At 34.7% G+C, this 24,046-nt stretch overlaps 1 pseudogene; it reads right to left on the bottom strand.

Moving 5' to 3' along the window:
* Window positions 1-11,715: 11,715 nt before the first annotated feature.
* Window positions 11,716-24,046, bottom strand: part of LOC144243006 (52 kDa repressor of the inhibitor of the protein kinase-like) — a 67,227-nt pseudogene continuing 54,896 nt past the window's right edge.

Below are 24,046 nucleotides of genomic sequence, written 5' to 3' on the forward strand. Positions count from 1 at the left end.
GTTAAGATCTATTTTATGAGAATTTCTACTCTTGGAGTAGATGTGTTTCTATTTCTCCTGATGACTACCACTAAAACCTCTGGAGACACATATATTATTTCTCTGAGTTTATATGGATTTTAAATATAAAGAAAACCTAAGAAGAATTTGAAAGGTGGAAAGAAGGCAGAGAGACTAGGAATCTTGAACCCTAAGAAGTGATACATTATAACTTATATAAACAAGGCTGGGTTGTAGGGAAGCGGGCAACATAGAAAAATCAAGAGAAACATAACAACAATCCCTCGTGGTGTTACTTGAGTCATATGGAAAGCCTGTATTCTCTTCCCCTCCTCCACTGGGGTACTATCAAGGAGGCTAAGTAAAAAGGCGGGACTTCCCCCTCATTTCTGGAGTAATGATACCCATTCAAACAACATCAGTGGAAGCAGTGTTAAGAGCAATAACAAAGGACCTCTTCCCTCCATAGATATGGTATTGAAGAGAGGCCTACCAGGGGGTCTGAACTCTTACTGCTGGGCCAGCAAGTAATGATGGTCCTCTTCCCTCCACTTCAGAGTATCAGTAGAAGCTGAATAGGAAAGAAACCTGGACTTTCATCCCCATGTGAAAGTAACAGACATCTTTTCCGTCTTAAAACAAGTGATTTAAAAATTAGAATGTCTCATAAGAGAAATAGAAAGCCTTAGTTAAAAAAAGAAATAGAACATACAAAGAAGAACGAAATGGAAACTTAAGGACAGAAAAATACAGTAACAAAAATTTTAAAACCCGATGGATTTATATCACACAACGAATAGGACAGAAGAAAGAATTATTAGACTGGAAGACAGAATACAAAATCACCAGAACCTAAACAACAGAGAGAAAATACACTAAGACAAAACCAAAAAGCAGAGCCTGAGGGACATGCAGAACTATAACAAAAGATCTAAAAGCCCAGGAAGAATGGAGAAAGGAGATGGGGCTCAAAAACTTTTCAGTAAAATAATGGCTAAAAACTTCTTTAATTTGGCAAAAGACATAACCTATAGATCTAAGAAACTGAGCAAATTCCAATAAGGATAAACCATGGCAAATGTATTATATTTAAACTTCTGAAAAATTAAAGTCAGAAAACAAACCTTGAAAGCAGCCAGAGGAAAACACCACCTTACCTACAGTGGAAAATTAATTCTAATGAAAATAGACTTCTTATGAGAATAAATAAGTGAAGGACAGAAAGGAGATGAATGAAAAGAACTACAAGCTCAGAATCTTCTATTCAGTGAAAATATCCTTTAGAAATGAGGGGAAAATCAGGATATAATCAGATGAAGGAAAACTAGAATTTATATATATATAGATATAGGTTTATATATCTATATCTATATACATATATAGAGAGCGGCTAAATAAAGTTCTCTAACGGAAAGGAAATTATTAAAGAAGGAAACTTAGAACATCAGAAAGAAAGTCTATGATGAATATGGTAAATAAACATAAGGATTAATGCAATACTTTTTCTAGGTATTCTTGATATTTCCAAATTATACTTGATGTAAATATATTTTACATATGTATATACATATATGTACACATATGTAATAGAACAGCCAGAGCAAGTAAACATAGGGATAAATGCAACAGACTTCCTAAGTTTTGATATTCCTAAATTATACTTGAAAAAATATACTATATATAATATATAAATAAATTAAATAGGCGTGTGTATGTGTGCATGTAACACCTCAAGCACCTACTAAAAAAGCTACACAAAGAAATATGCCCAGAAACAATAGTGATAAGTAAAAAGGGAACTGTAAATCTTTTCAAGAAACCCACAGAAAGGCAGAAACAATAAAACAGAAACAAAAATACATAAGGAATAGAAAGAAAAATAATATGGGGGTGCCTGGGTGGCTCCACTGATTAAGTATGTGACTTCAGGTCATGATCTCATAGTTCACAAGTTGGAGCCCCATGTCGGGCTCTGTGCTGAGAGCTCAGAGCNACATTAAAAAATTAAAATAAATAAAATGATGGATTTAAGCCCTAAAATTATCAGTTATTATATTAAATATTAAATATAGATGGTCTAAATACAAAAGGAAAAAGACATAGAACTGCAGAGTGGTTAATGACATGACCCAACTAAATGTTGTCTATATAAGAAACTCACTTCAAATAAAATCATATAGGAAGGTTAACTATGGAAAAGGGTAGATTGCGAACATATTAACCAAAAGAAAGGCTGAATGGCTATATTAATATCACATGAAGTATACTCAGAACAAAGTAAGTTACAGAGATAGAGAGGGACATCATATAATGATAACCTGTTTACCAAGAAGATATAGCAATCCTAAATGTATATGCACGAAATAGGATATCATACACATTACAGAAAACTCCACCCAACATCAGAATACGCATTTTTTTCAACTTTCTATTCAAATACAAATACCAAAAAATATCATATCCTGGCCCATAAAACAAACTTCAGTATATCTGAAATAACTGAAATCATTTGTGGTATGTACAGCTACAATGGAATCAGTCTAGAAATCAATTAGAAAAAAGGAACAGAAAAATGGCCAAGCACTTGGCCATTAGACAATATACTTCTAAACAATCCCCCGGTCAAAGAGCAAGTCTCAGAGGAAAATTATAACTGCATCCAACTGAATGAAGATGAAAATTCAACCTATCAAAAACTTTAGGACGCAAATAAAGCAGTGCTTCAAGGGAAATTTATAGCACTAACTGCTTACACCAAAAAAGGAAAGTCTCTAAATACTAATCTAAATTTCCAACTAAAGAACCAAATATGAGAAGAGCAAAATAAATCTTAAAACAAGCAGAAGGAATGGAATAAGACCAAATCAACATAATTGAAAACCTAATTGAGAAAAATCAATGAAACAAAGATTTGATTCTTTGTAAATATCAATGAAATTAACAAACCTCTAGCAAGACTAACAAAGAGAGAAGACAGAAATGAACAATATCAAGAATGAAACAGGTTATCACTACAGACCCTTTAATAGTAAAAGCATAAGGGAATAAAACAATCCTACATATGTAGATTTGACAACTTATATGAAATGAATTTCTTATTAAAAAAACACCAAGTCACCCATTATGAAATATTTTGTAAAGCTCTGTAACTACCAAAGTAATAGGATTAATAATTCTAAAACTTCCAAAAAATTCAAAGTCCAGATAATATCCCTGAAGAAATTTAACAAGATGTTAATACCAATTCTATTCAATCTTTTGCAAACAGTAGAACTGGGAACATTTCTCAATTCATTTTGAGTGACTATTACCTTAATATCCAAATGAGCCAAAGAATAAAATGAATTAAACTATGGACCAATATCTCTCCTGAATATAGATGCAAAAGTCCCTAGCAAAGTATTATCAAATAGATTTCAGGAATCTATAAAAATAATTGTACATAATATCAAGTGAGATTTTTTTCAGGGATGCAAGGATGGTTCAATATTGAAAAACAATCATTGTAATGCACCCACCATATTATTGGGGTCAAGAAGACATAAGAAGATCATGTTACTTGACGAAGAAAAAGTACTTGACAATATTCAACATTTATTCATGAAAAAAATATCCCAGATAATGAGAACAGCCAGGAATTTTTTCAAGTTTATAAAGAACATCTATAAACCTATAGTCAGCAGCACACTTAATGTTGAGAGACTAAATGCCACCAAACTGTCTACACAGTAGTTGCATCACTTTACATTCTCACCAACAATGTATGAAGGTTCAAGTTTCCCCATGTGGTTACCAACATTTGTTATTTTTCTTTTTTTGCCCATTTTTTACTACTCCTCCTTTTCTACTTTGCGCTAATCATCAAAAAGTGCTAAACCAAAAGTGGTTTTGATTTTCATTTACCGAATGACTAATGATGTTGAGCAAGTCTTCATGTACTTATTAAACCTTTGTATATCCTCTTTGGAGAAATGTCTGTTTAAGTTGTCTTTTGTCAGTTGATTTTTTTGTTGTTGAGTCATAACACACACACACACACACACACACACACACAGAGGAATATTATCTAGGTATAAAAAGGAATGAAGTACTGATACATGCTACAACAGGATGGACCTCAAAAATGTATGCTAAGTAGAAGAAGAAAGATACAAAAGATCATGTAGTATATAATTCCATTTATATGAAATATTTGGACGAGGTAAATCCAGACCAACTGAAAGCAGAGTTGGTAGAGGCTAGAGGGAAAAGAGTATGAAGTAACTGCCTAATGAGTATGGAGTTTTCTTTTGGGGTGATAAAAGTGTTTTGTTATTTGATAAAGGTGATTTCACAACACTGTGAATGTACTATTGACCAATAAGTTGTATGTTTTATAATGGTTAATTACATAATATAAATTTCACCTCAACTTTAAAAAGTGGAAAGAAATAATAGTAGCTGAACTAAAGAGGATGTAGAGAATGGCAAGGAGCATGAGAAGTATTTTTGGGTTGTGAGCGAGTGCACAACTTCTTTGATTGGGTACTGGTTTTCAGAGGAGTCCATTTCTGAAATGCTCTATGTTAATGACAGGTGCACTTTTATATACATGTTATACTTTAATAGTCCATTAAAAAACGTAGCCCGAGGTGCCTGGGTGGCTCAGTTGGCTGAGCAACTGACTTCAGCTCAGGTCATGATCTCATGGTTCATGAGTTTGAGCCCCGCGTTGGGGTCTGTGCTGACAGCTCAGACCTACGGCTGCTTTGGATTCTCTGTCTCCCTCTCTCTCTGCCCCTCCCCTGCTTGTGCTCTATCTCTCTCTCAAAATTAAACATTTTTTAAAAATCTTAAAAAATACTCCAAGGTAGATACGACTATTTACATTTTTTAGATATTGAAATAGTATTGTATAGTATCATACTACAAGTCAATGAAACACAGAAAATTCTCATTCCTAAACTCTCACCATCGCATGATGCTCTAGAGTTCAAAACAGACACCTGTGGCTACGTTATCATCTAGAAAATTTATACTGAGTATTCTTCTTAGGCTGGTACTCAAAACCTAAAACAGCTTTTGATTTTCCAGTTTTCAAGTTACTAATAAGTTTTGCTTGGGAAAAATATTTCATAAAGATATATCCAAGTGTGGGTGTACACCAAATATTATGGATGTTAAAAAGATACAGCATAGTAATTCATCTTAAATCAATTTAAAATAAACTAGAATATTGGCTGAATTCAATTAACTAATTGATCTTTTATCCATTGTTTCAACAGAACCAGAGAAGGTTAAATTTCTTTCCATAATGGATTATTGCCTTGTCTCAAATGCCTTAAAATTCTTTTCTGGTAGTTCAATTATTTTATTATTTTTGTTTATTTTTTAAGGGATGGAACAGTTTAGCTAATTAAAAATCTAAATGCAAAAAAAAATCTCCACCTAAAATACACTGCCACTCTTCTAACTGAGCACTCTACTTTCTCATTAATGTACTTTTTAGATGAAAGTGCTATCATATTAGCAGAATCCTCTGTTTCCTTTGTGTTGATTCCCATAACCTAATCTTAGTTGCTAATTTCTCTTTTTTTACCCTGAGGCTGCTCAGAACAAACTAAGAGCAGCTGACAACTTTCTTGAATTATTTGTATTAAATCCATCTTTTCCTATTTCATCTGTCATAGATCTGCCTTAAGGAATGGAATTGCAGTTCTTTGTGAAATGTGCTGTCTCAACCCAATATTCTTGTGTGAGGAGCGGAGTGCACCCTGAGAAAAAGGATATTTACTAAGTCTCTAATTTCTGTACTTATACAGGCAGCTTGTGGACACACACACACAAGCACATACTCTGAAATCTATGTATGCATATGTGTCTGTGGGTGCAAAATCTATTCTTTTCTTTTGAATTTTTTTAATGTTTATTTTTGAGAGAAACAGAGACAGAGCACAAGTTGGGAAGGGGCAAAGATAGAGGGGTAGACACAGAATCCAAAGCAAGCTCCAGGCTCTAAGCTGTTAGCACAGAGCCCCATACGGGGCTTCAACTTATGAACCTCAAGATCCCGACCTGAGCCAAAGTCAGTTGCTTAACCACTGAGCCATCCAGGCACCCCTAGCCTCTTTTTTATGAATATCTGTACTTTTAATATGGTATAAATGCTCTTGTAAATTTCTACAATGTTTCTGACTATGTATAAATGTTCCTACCAGTGTTACCCACAACCACTACCCACCAAGACACATTTGCATGTGGATTTTAAGCTATTAAATACTAGGTCGATGTGATGATAAATAATTCATATGTCAGACTCACAATGTTTTAGTAGTAGAGAAACAAGATTACTCAGGCAGGTCAATTTCACCTGGAATTATAACAATAAGAACGGTTTCTGGGGCACCTAGGTGGCTCAGTCAGTTGAGTGTCTTGACTTCCTGGTTTTCGAATCAGGGTCGTGATCTCACGGGTTCATGAGATCAAGCCTTATGGTGTCTGGCCCTGCACTGACAGCATGGAACCTGCTTGGGATTCCCTCTCTCCCTCTCTTTGCCCCTCCCCATGCTCTCTAATAAGTAGGTAAGTAAACACTTAAAAAAAAAAAAAACTACTCAGGGCACCTGGGTAGCTCTGTCAGTTAAGGGTCCGACCTTGGCTCAAGTCATAATGTTACAGTTCCTAAGTTTGAGACCCTTGTGGGGTCTGTGCTGACAGCTCAGAGGCTGGAGCTGCTCGGATTCTGTGTCTCCCTCTCTCTCTCTCTCTGACCCTCCCCTGCTGCCACTCTGTCTTTCTCTCAAGTCTAAACATAAATCTTTTTTAATGAAATTGTTCATCTTATACGCAAGAGTATAATCATTTGGATTCTCAAGGAAGGACTCAACAATCTAAACCCTGGAGGTCAGATTATTTTTCCTCTTTTATTTACCAGCATATTCAAAGATTTTGGAACAATGCCTGGAACACAATAAGGACTTACTAATATTTATTCAATGAATTAGTGAACACACACAAAAGTTCAAGCAAGTATAAAGTGAAAATTGATTTTATCATTAATTTATATGTTCATATTATACTACTACACACGAATGAAAATAAATAAAACACAATACTGAAAGGAATTCTAAGCAATGCTGACTCAATTATATGTAAATATATATGTAATTCATATATAATCATATACATTTTAAATTTTGAATTATATATTATAAACATATAATTGATTGATTTTGTAAAATTACCACTGGTTTTTAATGCCCCCGTGTCTCTTTATTAACTCTTGAGGGTCTTGAAACTCTTTAACACCCAGTATATGAATTGTGCAAAGATAACGATGCAACTGTACAAACTAGTTCCATCTTTACTTCACTTGGGACCATGGAAATATGCCTGGTTTCTTCAGTCTGAGACACAAAAATGGGAGTGGAAGTTTATATCACCAAGAACTTAAAGCAGTAAAGGAAGGATCAAAGACAAACCAAATTATATTTAAGTGAAAACTATATATATGTAATGTTTTCTCACATGTAGCCATAACTAAATCCCAATACCATAAAACAGATGTGTTTTATTTGATTCTTTTATTTAATCTTCAGATCCCTCAATAGAGTGACTCTCACAGTGAATTTTATTCATGGAAAACATACATATAAAATTCAGTATCCGCGAATGACTACTCCATTCACTCAGCCATATAACTGAAGATAGCACTAGGAACAGTATTACCCACAGCAGATTTACTGTCAGCTCAATTTAATAAAAGCATTATGAAACTTTAAACATTCTCTGGGATGTTTAAATACTTGACATCGTTCATCCCTTCTAGAAGGCACAGTATTGTGGTGGGGCGGGGGGTGGGGGGGGAATGGATCCAAAACAAATACTTGACATCGTTCATCCCTGCAAGAAGTTAGAACAGTTGGGGGGAAATGCCACATTTGGCATTTTAAAATTAGGGAATAATACAAAAATACAGCAAGAAAGTGCTAAATTGAACATAATCAAATGTCAAAAAATCACATAATCCAAAGAATAGCTATAAGGAATATAAATGGGGTCTTGTGTTATAGGAGGATGCTTCCTGAAGGAGGCAGAGAACCATGATGAGTTTTAAAAAGGTTGAAGAATGGAGACAGAGATAAAAATCCCATGCCACATATGGAGTAGGTAAGTATTTTTAACTGTGAGAAACAATCTTTACAAACAAACTTACTTTCAGAAGCCCTATTAAAAGCATCAACTTTCTAGCAGTCCCTGGTGGGCCTCCTCTATCCTATGTCAGGAAATTCAGAATACAGGAAAGTAGAAGGAAAACAGTAGTAATGAGTGCAGGGCATAATCCCAGCATCCACACAGGGGACTGTCTTCAACTCCCTCAAAACAAAACAAATGGAGAGCTTTGTTAGCAATGTTTACATAAAGATATATGTGCATCTCACATATTACGTGTATTACAAGATTTCTGGAATCCCATCTCTGAAAACCAAATTATGGATAACATCCATGTTAAAGAGGGCAATCAGCAATTATATTAACATCTTTTGTGTAATTCAATTCTAAGATTGTAGAAGTAGACACTGACTTATCTATGTAATTTCTGAATTTGATGCCTTGCGATTAAAACAAGAATCATTAAATTCAAATATGTTTGTATAGGTAAAATGTAGTTCCTTAGTAATAGTTGTTACTGAGCAAAAGTATGGCAAACCTTTCAGTAAAATCTTTTTTTATTACTAAAATAAATAAAAACAGTGTTTGACAAGTATTCTTCCCTTAATATTCATCAGTCATTCCTAAAACATAATAATGAAATGGTCTATTTTTCTTCTGATAGTAAGATAAATATTTTTCTCCAAAAGTTCATCTTCTCAAAAAAAAACCCCACAAACATTGAAAGCAATTTTTAATAATGGTCACTCAATATCTCTTCATCGTAGCAGTCAATGTTTGATATTGAATTGTGTAGTCAGCAGGTACGTGGCTTTGCTTTGAAGAATTTTCTTTTCTACTTTTCTTACACAAAGCACTTCAAAGACACTTAACAAGACCCATAGTCATCACTTTAATTATGAATTTTTCTCCCAATTTATTTTCATAGATAAAAGTGCAGCACTATTTGGCTTTAACTTACATGTCTGAGCTCCAGAGTAAATACCAACCAATGAAGAACTCCCATGTTGGATGCAAATGGCTAGAACCTTTTACAACTGCCTTCCTCAAATACTGACTGCAATCCATCCTGGAAAAGCAAATCCTCAACTATCCATCTTGCTCAGTCACTGGCAGTGCTGTAAGCAAGGTGAGATCTCAGTCTCTAAGGGTTGAAGCAAAATCTAAAGCAGTTAACAGCTGGGGGCTATCAGGATACAGTAAAAAATCCTTTCACTTTTAAGTAATTCAGAATAACTCATCTTTCACTTTAGTTACATTTAGTTTACATTCATCCACTGAAGTCCCATTCTATTATTCTTTTATTCATTCTATGTCTTTAAAGATGCAACTATTTCAGATTAATATGAACAAGGAAGGGGTGAAAGACCGGAAAAAAACCATCTAGCATCTAGCATACCCCCAAAATTCGTGCATGTAAGATTTGAGCAGTGCATTGCCTTTAATTGTAGAAAAATGTGAAACTATTTTAGGATTAATTACATTAATCAGCAGGGAAGAAAATGTGATCAAAACTGACATGAATGTGAGTGATGATTTTAACAGAATTTTCCATTTTCCTTATTGGGAATGTCATTCCTAACTGGCATGATCTTTTCAAGTAAGCTCAAAAGCTCAACAGTATCTTCAAAGGTAAGCATGTTGTATTAACACTGATTTTGACTGTTTTCTATGGAAGACCAATAATATTCTCTATAAAACTAGCCCTCAGAAATTAAGTATCTTTCATTGAAAACACACACATCTGTCAAAATACTACACTTTTTCTTAGGAACACTGCTAATCAAATGAATTATCCCCCTTCCTCCTCAACCTTCACAACTATGCCACTACACTAACGGAGATGTTAAATTAACCTCTGATAAAGTGTCACATTAACTCCAAAAAAAAGGAATTGATATACTTACAAGAAAATAGAGGGGATGTACTTTGTTTTTGGACATTAGCATGTTGAATACTATCTTGAAACAATTTAAGAAATAAAATACATGAAAAAATCCTCTAAGAATAAATCTTGTACAGTAGACTTCAAAGAGGGAATTCCTTGTGGTGGGTCAGTTACATGCAAATTACTACTCAAAACTTCCTTCATAAAGCCTTTTTAGGGAAATTCACATAATGGAAGGGGCAGTTATATAAGATGCCAATACACAAAAGGATTTAGCAGAAGCCAGTAGAGCAAATATTTTAATATACATAGAGATCAAAGAATCGCAAGTCAATTATCTTTAGGACAATGCAAGGTACTCTAAGGAAAAGAAGGTTGGTTCTGTTCCTAAACTCTGTCATTTCTCATTGTTCTATTTGTATATATTACTGTCTAAATCACACTGTATAAATTAGTGATGTTTTAGAGTAGGTCTTTGTATTTGGTAAACGCCTCAAGATTATCATGTTTTTGCATGTTTTGCAATTCATTTTTCAACTTCCAAAAAAGACTGATTTAGATTTCTTATTGAAATTTTACTGAATTTATACATAACATTGGGGACAATTGGTAACATCACAGCTTGTCGGTTTCCAATCCAAGAACACAGCATATCTCATATAAATTATATTATTCTCTTCAATTTATAGTTTTACAGCCATGTCCTGTAAATTTAAGATTTGTTCCTTGGCATTTGAATTCTCTTATTATTCTAAATGGTATCTCCACAGACTGAGACAGAAATATTTGCAACACACACAACTAATAAAATTTGCATTTTATGGTATGTAAAGAACTCCTATAAATCAATAAGTAAAAAGTAGCTGAGCCAATGAGGGAAAATGGACACGTTATTCAAATAAGAAATGTTTTAAGAGATATTTTAAATATCCCAATACACATATGAAAAGGTATTCAACCTTATTAGTCTGAATGTAAATAAAAATTAAAATTAAAACCGAAAATAGATACCACTGTACATTTGCCAGATGAATCAAGTCAGGAAGATACATGGCAGCGGATGTTTGAAAGACACAAAAAGACACAAAGTAACAAGAACAGAAATACACTGCTAGTCAGAGTGTACATTTGTACAGCACATTCAGAGAACTACCTGGCCTAACATACTAAGTCAGACTTATACATACAGTTTGTTGGCATCTCACTTCCCATTCGTTAACGAGCCCAGCACTCTGCTCAAGCGTACACACATGATTAAACTAATTCCAAAATCCCATATTTTAGGGGTTACCTCCTGAAACTTTCTCCATATCTACCCTGTAGCAGTTATAAAGAACACAGCAAGGACACAAAACCACCAGTAATCTAAATAAGGAAATAATTCATATAAAATATAGTATTAATTATGAATAGGAGAATGCCTACTAAGGCAGATTAAAACAGTGTTAGAGACAAGCCTACGCCTGAGAGAGTACAGGCAAAGAAGCAGCAAAGAAGTAAAGGGACTACCTCCCCAAGGCTGAGATTCAAGCCTTCCTTAATGGCTATGGCCCATTGATGCTGGAGAAAGTTATGGAGTTCATCCAAAGCTGTGGGATCAAGGCTGGAAACTAAGAAACAAACTAGATGGGAAGATGGTACCCAGGTTGTCCCCTGCAAGAGCTGGCCCACAGCTACTAGATAAAGCCTGACGAGCAGGAAGCTTCCTGCCAGACTGCTGTAGGCTGAGGCTGGTGACAAGGAAACCGTGGGAGAGGAATGGCGAGTAAACCCGCTAAAGGACACACACTCCCTTGGCGTGCATGGCGCTGGCTTGAAGCCTGGCTCCGTGTCCACTGCCAGTGCTTGAAGGGAGAAAGCACATCAGACCCCGGAGAATCCTCTTCCTCCTTCAGTTCCCTCCAGCGCTCTTCACTGACCGAACTTAACATCTCAGCTGGCCAAACAGAAATGTTCACGGAGTCTAGCTCCAGTATCACAAAGCAAGGCAAGTAAGGATGGACTGGGACAAACAAATCAACACCTGGCACAAAAAAGTCAGGTTATTTATGGTAAGGATTTCACTAATAGGGGCACCTGTTGGGCTCTGTTGGTTGAGTGTCTGATTCTTGATTTCAGCTCAGGTCATGACCCGGGGTTGTGGGATTGAGCTCTGCATCAGATTCTGCACTGAGCATGGAGCCTACTTAAGATTTTCTCTCTCTCTCTCTCTCTCTTTCCCTCTGCTCCACTCCCCTGCTCATGCTCTCTTTCTTGCACTCGCTTTAAAAATTCACAACTAAAAAATAAAAATAAACTAAGGAAAGAATTTCAGAAATAATATAATTAGAAGAAACTAAATAAACATGTATGAAAGCCTAGGCTACTGATAATCACATAGGACATGCTTAATAATACTTGGGTGTGGATTGATTCATCTTAATATTGCTATTAAAATAGAATAAAAAAGGAAGGGTCAGAGAGAATGGTGAGAGACTAGTAAAAGACAACACAACAGAAGTCAGGGAATAATAAATTTTTAAATGCAAGGGGCAGTAAAAGTGTCAAAAACTCTTAACGACAACAAGGAGAATTAGGACTGAAGAAATGCTTCTGGTTTGGGACAGAAATAAATCACTGATGTCTCTTGTTTTAGTTGTGAATTCTGGCCAGATTTCAGGTGATTAAGAAAGAAATGACTGGATACTCAGGAAAGCAAAAAATGGGAGATGGCATGAAATTAGCATTTAGCTTGCATCTCTTAGATCAGACACCGTACAGACATTTCATATACAATATTTATTTTTAATCTCCTCTGTGTCCTATCATAATAATTATTATTTCCATTTTATAGTTGAGAAAACTGAGGCTAAGATCAACTAAGCAAATTGCTAAAGGATTTGAAGTTCCTGTGTAACAGAACCAGGACTTAAATCCCAATTGACTGAATATCTGCAAGAAGGGATAAATGAATCAAATGAAAGTAAGGCTCATTTTTAACATACAGCTGCCTGTGACTATTTGATTTGCAAGGGGTGAATTTCATGGGGAAAATAATGAAGCTTCTAAGAGATGAAATGTATATTCTCATAATATTAGTCTAAATAGTAAGTGTTGCACCTAGAGATTATGGCAGATAACCTACAGCAGAAAGAAAGCAATTTCAGTTTATTAAAATCAAAGACATTGGTGTCTACTGAGTGTGTATTGGTCTCTTACTATCTGCATTATCTTATGCAAATTACTTTACCATCTGTGTCAGTTTCCTTATCTACACATTTAATTATTAGGAAAATTAAATAATATACATAACATATGCACAAGTGAGAAGCCCATAGAAAGTGCTATATATATTAGTTTTGCTACAATAGAGAGATGCAAGGATATATCATATCCTATTTTTTTCAATGTCTTTAAAAGTTGATACAATGAAGATACTTTAAGAATATGTTCAAAGAGACAATTTATAATCGTTTATTATTGATCAATTACGGAATCTGGGCCAGATTAAAAGAAGAAACAAGATGTTTATCCTTCTAAGCATAGTCTAGCCTGTCTTAGCATTCTTACAAAGAGCACAAACCTCACTTTTTTCCCCTCAATAGTCCCTTGACCTTCATTCAAGCTGAGTGAGCACTCTTCTTTGACCTTCATCAAAAACTGCCTTAAATCAGTTAGCTATTGCTAACAAATGGTCTCCAAACCTAATAGCGATAAACACACATTTTTTTTATTCTGTGAATCAGCAATCAGAAAGCTTAGCTGAATCCTCTGGCTCTGGATCACTCACAAGTAGGGTTGTTAGAGTGGGCAGATAAAATAGAGCGTGCCCAAATAAATTTTATTTCAAATAAACAAGAAATTATTTTTAATGTATGTCCCACGTATTGTCTACTTACAAAATATTTCATTGTTTATCTGAACTTCAAATTTAACTGAGCTTTTTATATGGCAACTCTACAAGACCTAAACCACCTCAAGGTTCAACAGGAAAGACACTGTTTTCTAGACCACTCATGAGACTATTCACAGGATTTAATTCCTAGTGTAGTGTTGGCTGAAGCCTTAGCTCCTCACAACCTGCTGACCAAAGACCTCTTTCAATTCCTTGCCATTAGACCTTTCCACGGAGCATCTCACAACACAGCATCTGGCTTTTATCAGAGCAAGTATGCAGGAGAGCAAGAAAAAGTTCCAGAGAAGAGACAAAGTACCAGCAAGACAAGTGTCAATCTTTTGTAACATAAGCATTGAAGTGATTCCTCATCACGTTTACAATATTCTACTTGCTAGAAGCAACTCACGGGTCCATCCTTCATCCCTCACTGGATTCATGCCCCACACAGGGGATGCACCCAGAAAGTGGGTTATCCCTGGAGCCATGTTAGAAGCTGCCAGCTACTACACTGATTCTCTAAATCCAGCCTTTTCCTTATCCCCCATTCTATCACTACTGTCTACACTACTCTTGTCCCAGTGGTTTCCCCACTGGGGACACACCTTGAATACACCTTGAACACACCAAGAATGCCCTTGTCATGGGGTTTTCTACCCACTATTCTTTTGTCCGAAATGGTCTTCAGCCATGAAAACTCCAACACTTCATTCAGATCTTTTCTTAGACATATCCCTCTTGGTAAGCCCTGCACTAACCATTCGATAGAAAACAGCATCCCCCTCACCTCGAAATCTCAAGGAATAATTTTCCTGCTCTTATTCTACACACAGCCTAGCCTTACTACATTATAGCCTATCATTTCATTACGGATCAATTCTCACACTATTTATTATCTATCTCTGCTTACAATATAAGCCTCCTGAAGGCAAGAATATTTGCTTTGTTATATGTGTTTAATGCTCACAAGTGTTGGGCATAGGGAATGTATTTTATCAACATAAACTCTTGAATAAATGAATAAATAAATGTTGCATTTCTTGTCTAATTTAGGAGATTCCAAACACACCAAGGGTGAGCTCTGGAACTTTGGTGGGTTTTTTTTTTTAATTCTTCTTAATAATTATCACAGTGACATGAAAATCATTACAAAGTATTTTAAGATGATCTTTGTACACTGACCTAAATTTGCAAACACTGCAAAAATCACTTTTTTTTTTTTTTTTGCCTGTAATGATCCTATAGGGTTCAAAGTTAGTTTATCAAAGTAGTTCTATAATGGGAAAATTTGGGCTATCAAATTTGGCATAAAATTTGGCATATTAGCTGGTAAAGGCCAATTATAAAGCCATTGTAAGAGAAATTAATAAAATTTGAAATTCAAAGTCATGGGTTATGAATTCAATTATTTACGACAGGAAATCTTTTGATTTATGCTTCAGTTCTGGCATAGTATCTAATGGCAGCCTTTGGTTTATCACACCACTTAGTTCAAGCCTTACCTGGATTTAAATACATAAAATGTTTTCCATTAGGAAAATAATAATCTTCAGCTTGGAAAAGAAAACTCAATGAGAAGTAAGCTTAAACAAAATCTATTTTTCATGGGTTACCTTTTCCTCTCCACCCTCTCCCCTGCCCCTTTCCCCACCCCTCTCTTACTCCCTCCCTTCCTCTTGGAAATCTGCTCATGTTAAAGTACCAACATGTTGACTCTTGCTGGTGCAAATACTTAATTCCAGTACCCTCTCCAAAAAGTTAACTGTGTCTTGCAGAATACCTTGTTAGATATCAGAATTTCGATTCATTAAGATTATTCTGTTTCCTCATGGTTTGTCCCCATTTCACCTTCTTCCTCATGACAACATATACATTCTAGTGATTTTATCTTCACCATGACCTGCAGTCATATAATTTTAATAATTTTTATCTAATTCATTCTAGAATAACATTAGCAGTTAAATGCACAAATTTTTAAATGACATAAATGTGGAAAGGATAGCAAAAATTAAAAATCCAATACTGATTGAAATAAGATGACATTTAATGCGGGCATGAATATAAATGTCAAGTGTGAAATGGTAAGGCATGACTTAACTGCATGACCTATGAAAACAACATGTAGAGACTTTAATTCACTGTACATTAAATATGAGTCAAAATATTATAGAAATGATAAAAATAGAATTTAGATCACTTTCAAGATTATAATGTATACAAGAAGAGAAATAAGCATCACTCCTGTTTGGACTAATTAGACTATGTTTTATTTTATTTTACTTTTTTATGATTTTAGAGATGGGGGAAGAGAGAGAGACAGAATCCCAAGCAGGCTCTGTACCATCAGCACATAGCTAAATGTGGGGCTTGATCTCATGAACCTTGAGATCATGATCTGAGCCAAAATCAAGAATCAGGTGCTTAACTGGCCGAGCCACCCAGATGCCTCTAGGGCGTATTTTAGCAAGCTTTTTTTTAGGCTTAGAGGCCTTACTTGTTTGCTGTTGACAAATACACAAGATTTAGACAAAGAAAATGAGTTAATTTGGGTTGTTTGAAATGACCTGCTTAAAAAATGGCTGACAAAATGGTAAAGATTTATCTTGAGAAAATAACAATGGAAGGAAACCAAAGATCTGACAAATACTTAAATCTTTTTAACATGAGAGAGTAATGTATTCTAGGTTAGCCCAGACAATAAAAGTAGATTCAAATGAATGTAAGTTATAGGAAAACAAATACTGCTTAGTATAATCAATAGTTAGGTCCTTGACAATTAGGATTGAAAATCTGTGAGATAAACTTTCTATGTGTTGGTTGCATCTATTGATGTGTTAATAAAGTTTAGATGGTCATTTGTTGAGGGGCAATTTTTGAAAATATTCATAAATGGCTAGGTAGCCCCTTAAGAGCATTTCAACTCAAATATATTCTCGTGCCATTATCTCATACTGAAAACTCAACTTTAGCCAAAACCCCTACCTTTTAAGTTTTCTACTCGTCTGAGACTATGACATGTATATTTTCCCAATCATTACTGCTTTTTTTTCCTTGGCACCCCCACCATCTTCTCCCTTCTTGCTTTTTGCAATATTCATGTGCTTCTCTACTCAGCCTTGGCTAGATGATCATAAACATCAACTTTCTCACTAGGATGGAGTACTCACTGGTTTTAATTTTATGCTTTTGTTCTTTCCAATACCAATGACCTGTACTCTAATTCCAACAATGCTGATAAAACATTTATGGTAAAGGGGCACCTGGGTAGCTCAGTCGATTGAGTGTCCAACTTCAGTTCAGGTCATGATCTCTTGGTCCATGGGTTCCAGCCTCGCATCAGGCTCTGTGCTGACAGCTCAGAGCCTGGAGCCTGATTCTGAGTCTGTGTCTCCCTCACTGCCCCTCCCCTGCTTGTGCTCTGTCTCTCTCTGCCTCTCAAAAATAAACATTTAAAAAATTTTAAAAGAAACTTTGAAAAAAATTTATGGTAAGAAGAATTAAGCTATAAATTGTGAAAAGGATATTGGGGGATTTTCAAAGACCACATGACTTTCTTCCTCTCCCTCCTATGAACACAGACTTTTCTCAAAGTTCAGTCAGGATTTTATAAAGTTGTTTTCACTCCAGAATGAAACTGTCCAAAGCTGAACCCTTTCCAGCATAGCATGTGAGCATCTACCTTCAGTGGGGGAGGATGGCTGGAAGCGATGTGATTGCACGAGGCAGTTGATACTGCTAGCAAGTTCCTATGCTCCAAAGAAACTGGTCCACTCTCATCTATACTCCACTTAGGCCACAATCACACTTTCTCTAGAGCCATGCCAAATCCTAAACCTCCTAAATATATTTACTGGATAGGATAAAAACAACAAACATATGCAGTTCACATTTTACAACAGCCAGAAAGTGGTCCAATCCTGTTTCTTTCTTCTTTAGGTGCATTGGTTTGGTTTCCAATCACCAGAAAGTTCCTGTAAGTTACATAAACACACACACACACACACGCACGCGTGTGTACATATATATATACTAAAAGCATCTTGGGGTACCTGGGTGGCTCAGTCAGCTAAGCATCCAACTTCAGCTCAGGTCATGAACTTCTGGTTCACAAGTTCGAACCCCACGTCGGGCTCTGTGGGAACAGCTCAGAGACTGGAGCTTGCTTCAAATTCTCTCTCTCTCTCTCTCTCTATTCCTCCCCCACTTGTGCTCGCTCGTGCTCTCTCTCTCTCTCTCAAAAATAAAGATTTACAATTTTTTTTAAGTTTCTTATTTGGATGTATGATAATTTGAAGTTTTTCTATTATTAAATATTCCCTGGCAGTAAATAAGAGAGAAAAATTATTTTATATTTTTGGCCATAGTTTATTACTAAGATTTGACTATAGACTTTTAAATGAGTTAAGTCTTATAGCGTATCTCTTCTGCATCATTCTTGACAGTCTTTAGACCCTGATAAATCTATTTTGCTCCTATATCTTGCCTCTTTTGGGCTTCTGAGCTCTGAAAAAAATGTGCTAATGATACCAAATGGCTCCAATCACTCCAACATATTTTTCTACCAATTAATCTCTAACTTTTTCCCCCTGCTCTTAGTGGATATTAGTTTGCATAGCTTACAGTTATTGATTTCTTGCTAATTCTGCATTCCTGTCATTCATATAACAAGGTTTGTTCTCTTCCTTTCAATCCTGCTCAAACTTACCTTAAGAAAACAGAGCATTCAAGTAAGACTTCCTTCACTGCTCTTCATTCCTAAGCAACACGAATCTACATCTCTATCCTCCCTTCCTCATTAGCACCCTTGCCAAGCAAACACTGTCATTTTCGATTTTTAATTCTTCAGACTTCAAGGATTTCCTTCCGTTCATTGTTCTATGGTTCTATTGTAAGTCCCTGGATTCTGTTACTGAATTTTAAAAACAGGTCAATCCTGACTCATATTCAAATACACCTTCTCTTGCTCCTCTTCATTTTCTCCTTTACACTTTGCCCCTGCATAACAGGATAGGAAAATGTAGGTTTTTGACTCCTGTTTAGTGCATTAATATAAGGAAGACAGGCTGTGTCCGTTAAATTGTCTACTATCAACTCCAACACACGTGTTCCCAATTACTCTGAATCACTGAAATGCCTTTTCACTTGTAAGAGGAAATACAGTATTTTGAGCATATACAGATGTAAGACTCTTAAAACATTTGAAACGTATTATGGCTAAAGGCAGTTAGCCACGGTTTACTAGCACTTTTTTTTAAAAAAGGGTTTGTGTTAAATCTTCTAACAGAAATTAGCATGTATAATTATAAATATTAATTTTCTTTCTAAAATCAAAACTCTAGGGAGAAATGCAGACAATGGGAAACTTGGCTTTTTACCTTACTTGTTTTACCTTTCAAAAATGTAATACCTGAATATATAAAAGAAACATGCTAATTAGCAAAATTCCATTCTAAGTGTCTAAAGTAATGGATATTATTNTGGAAATACTAACAGTATTTTGAGCATATACAGATGTAAGACTCTTAAAACATTTGAAACGTATTATGGCTAAAGGCAGTTAGCCACGGTTTACTAGCACTTTTTTTTAAAAAAGGGTTTGTGTTAAATCTTCTAACAGAAATTAGCATGTATAATTATAAATATTAATTTTCTTTCTAAAATCAAAACTCTAGGGAGAAATGCAGACAATGGGAAACTTGGCTTTTTACCTTACTTGTTTTACCTTTCAAAAATGTAATACCTGAATATATAAAAGAAACATGCTAATTAGCAAAATTCCATTCTAAGTGTCTAAAGTAATGGATATTATTTGAACACTGTTAAAGAATTTCCATATAGGAACCAGGAGCTAAATATCAAAGAGCTCTTCACTTTCTAGACATCTATCACTTGATAGTTCTAATGTTTTTCTAGACCCCCCAAAATTATTTAAACTATAGCTAGATAAGAGCATGGAAAGCAAAAAGTGGTATCACTACACACTGAAAACTTATACAACAAAGAAAATGATTTTCTTCATAACATATAAAGGAAATATCCCAACTCTACATGTGTAGGCATATGTAAATACACATGTATGTTTCTTACATGTCATTCAGAAAATGCAATACCTGAATTATGCTTTTAAAATTATTTTAAAATGCATAAAAATTAACAAGCATCTATAACTTAAAATTAAGAAATATTAAATGAACATGCATATTTTCATATTATATTTGGTGTAAGAAATTTTATAAGGCCATTTTAATCTTTGAAATGTAAGTGATTTAGCTGCAACATAAAATTTTTCCCCTTGGATGTGTGTTTTGTTAATATTATAATTTCTAACTTTGTTTCTAATTCCTTTACATGTTTTTTAAAACACTTGTTAAATAATACTTTTTGAAATGTGTTCATGTGTATATTATTTATCTGTATTTCAGTTAGTTATTGGTGTTTTATATAGTCCCTTTTCAGGTTTTCCAACCATTTTTTCCTCACTTCACCTTTTATTTTTACTTCACATTTTCTTTTGAAATATTTTTTTCCTTTTGAAGTTATTTTGGAATTTTAATTATTAATGTTCTAAATGTAATACTAAGTTTTATTGTATTTGTTATTTGAGAATATTATTTCACACTTAATTCTTTAACAACTGTGCTGGCTTGTATTCCATCAATACAATATGTTGGTAACATCCCATTTCCTCATGGCTTAATTTGTTTCCATTGCACAGTCTGTTGTCTGTAATTGTCAATTCTCTGTACTTAATCTAGTTTTTTTCCCTAGCCACTCTGATTTTGTTTGTTTGATGTTGTTGTTTTGGTGATCTGAAGTTTAACCACTTTAGATTTAACCAGTTTTTAGTTATGTGTTACTTTTTATAAATCTTCTTCACATTGCTTTTTTCTGAATCTGAGGATTCAAGCTTTTATTAATTCTAGAATATTCTCGACTGTACTGCTCCTGAACTTGCTTTTTCCCCCTTCTCATTTTTCATTTCTAAAGGCTCAATTATTGCTGTATTTTATGCTCCTTATGAATCTTTGACATTCTACCATATTCTCAATCCAATTTTCCTCTCTGATTTACTTTGAGTAATTCCATGTGATCTACTGGTTATACCAATCATTTTCCCCACAGTGGGTCTATACTGTTGTCTTATCCATCCCATGACATTTTAATGTCGGCAGTTTTTTTAAGTCCCCTACATTACTGTAACTATAGAGAGCTGATGGTCACCAGAATGGTGGGTGGGGGATGAGTTATAAGGATGATGGAGATTGAGGGCAACTGTGATAGCAGGCGTTGTATGCAAATGTTTAATCATCATACTGAACACCTGAAACTCAATTACATTACTGGACTATAAATACTTAAAAAAATTTTTTCTAGCTCTAAGTATTGTTTGATTCTTTTAAAATACACTTTCCTATCATGCCTTGTTCATTTAATATACTTTTGTTTAGACATAATTAAAATACTTCTTTTGTATTTGTCATATGAATATTTTGGTATCTGAAATCTTTGAGGAGTAATTCAGTTCTTTGTGGCTCTGCTTACTTTTACTCATAGGGGCTATTTTTTTTTTCACATATTGTGATTTTAAATGTGGGTGTGCATGTGTGTGTCATGCTGTGTTGCAAGCTAACCATATAAGCACCAGAAGTTTGTAAGGTCTTTCTATCGAATCTAGAAGTGTAATTTATCAAACTACGTTAAAAAAAATTGTTTCACAAAAAAACCACCTGGGAAGTCAAAGTGAATAAAGTATTTGCAACTTACACAAGAGACAAAGCATTAACATCCTTAAAATATAGAATACTTTAAAAGTAAAAAACTTGTTAAAAATAAATGTATGAATTGATAGTCTAGATGGTGTGTATGCAAAACTCTTAAACACCTAAAATATGCTCACTCTTATATTGAACAAAAATGCACATTAAACTACATAGTGTTTTTCGTTAGTTGACTAAAATAAAAAAGTTATAGGATACATTTTTTTTTTTGGACAAAATGAATGGAAACACAAACATTCTTATATTGCTGATGGGAGTAAAAAATAGTATTTTCCCATAAGGTTGGAAATTTGGCAATGCATAGCCGAATTGCTGATGCATATACCCTGCCCTATGCAGCAGTCAGGTATTATTATAACAATACTGCTTTAGAAAAGATTGCAAAATTTAACTTATTTTTTCTCATTTGTTTTCCACAAAAATAAAATGCATTGTGCACTGGCTGTGTGCATTAGCTATAGCTGTTCTAAGTTGTTGATTACCTCAGTTCAAGTCCAGGCTGTGAATTGGATGTAGTTCTGCTCGATGTATGCTTCATTTTCCATTAACTAAAACCTACCTAAGGTGTATGCTCATTATAAATCAACAGATCACAATAGACAAGATGCATGATATGAATACATTTAAAGCTTCTGCTTGTCTATCTGTTTGTATTACATTGACCACAACAAATCACGTGGCTAGCACCAGAGAAACAGAGGCGGGAAAGTGTATTTTGCCCCAGGGAAAAGAAAGAGCATGATGAATGGATTTTTGCTGAGGATTACTTCCATTTATCAAAATTTGCCCTCTTGTTCACAAATATTTACACTCACTCCTCCTGCATAAAAATCTAGGTCGGGGGCAAGTCAACTTGGGCCATCTTGTGACGCCAGGAAGCAAGAAACTGCTCAAAGATGAAAAGCAAACAGGTTCGCATGCACAAATTCTCACTAGGGGGGTCCAGACACCATGCAACAAGATTTGTAAATTTTTCCTGCCCAAGGTGTGCTTGCATCTAATTAAGCCTGCAGAACTAACTTCCAGTTTGCAGGAAACGGGGAATAACAGAACAAGGTAAATGAGGAGAGTGAACAAATATGCAAACCTATCCAGTATTTGTCACAAAGTTATAAGAAAACAGATATGGACCCTTTAAAAAAAATCAGTGCCATTCAACAAAATTTTAAAGTATGGGTTTGCTTCTAGATTTAAAATTTGTAGCAACCAAATGAAATATGGATCCTTTATGTGAGCGGAGACAATAAGCTGTAGAGGCAGGTAATGTGAAAAACTTGAAAATGGACTATTAGACATTATTGGTAAATTACTGTCAATTTACCAATATCGTATAAAGATAAAAAGCATTTTGATTGTGTAAGAGAATATTGTATTCTTACTAAATGCAAGCCAAAATATTTAGAGTTGAAGTTCCATAACATCAGCAAATTGTTTTTAAAATAGTTCTCTATGTATTTATCAGGACAAAGTGAGGGGAAAAAAAGTAGGAAAATGTTAGCACTTTTTAAATCTTAAATACAGGTGTTTATTGAATGAGTCTTTCCTCTTCTCCATTTGTGAAATATTTCCAATAAGAAATTGAGGGAAGGATTAATAATATATAGCCAGTCTGTTCCACACCACTGTCCTAAGCATCTCCAAGTATTTTCCTTGATTGCTTATAAATAAATAATCTTCAAGCTTCAAAGAAACTTGGGCCTACCTTAGACTGCACTACTCATGAAAGATTTCCTCCTTGAAATGTGCATCATGACAAGCCATCTTGATACTTTTACTCAGGATATAACTGATAGAACTTATTTCAGGCTTAGAAGGAAATATTAATAAATTTTCTGTTTATTTTCCTTCAATGTTCTCTTCATATAACATCCTGATCACAGGAATGTTGATTTACTTAATTTTCTCAATTTTAATATCAAAGCTCTATTGTTTCTTTTATTTATTTGTGTATTTGGGGAAATTCTTTGCCATGTACAAGAGGGAATGTTTCTCTTAATTCTCTAGGGAAATAGTCATCTCTCACTTTCAACCCTTCCGGTTATTTTTCAGAGTTTTGTCTGTGTAGGTGTTAATTCCTCAAATTTTGTCTCAAGAAAAATATTCTATGAACATCCAGAAAACAGCTTTTTTTTTTTTTTAAATCACCGCCTCCCCTTTATAAAAAAACAAACAAAAAAAAAATGTCCTGTCTTTCCAAAATGAAGTCAAAGACTGAACATGATCTGGGTCCCTGCCACATGTTTAATTAAAGATCATATGAACATGTTTACTTCAGGGGTGCCTGGATTACTCTGTTAAGCATCTGACTTGATTTCAGCTCAGGTCATGATCACTTGGTCATGAGAGCGAGCCCCT

Source organism: Crocuta crocuta, unplaced genomic scaffold (genome assembly GCF_008692635.1).
Source record: "Crocuta crocuta isolate KB4526 unplaced genomic scaffold, BGI_CrCroc_1.0 scaffold128, whole genome shotgun sequence".
Classification (NCBI taxonomy): Eukaryota; Metazoa; Chordata; class Mammalia; order Carnivora; family Hyaenidae; genus Crocuta; species Crocuta crocuta.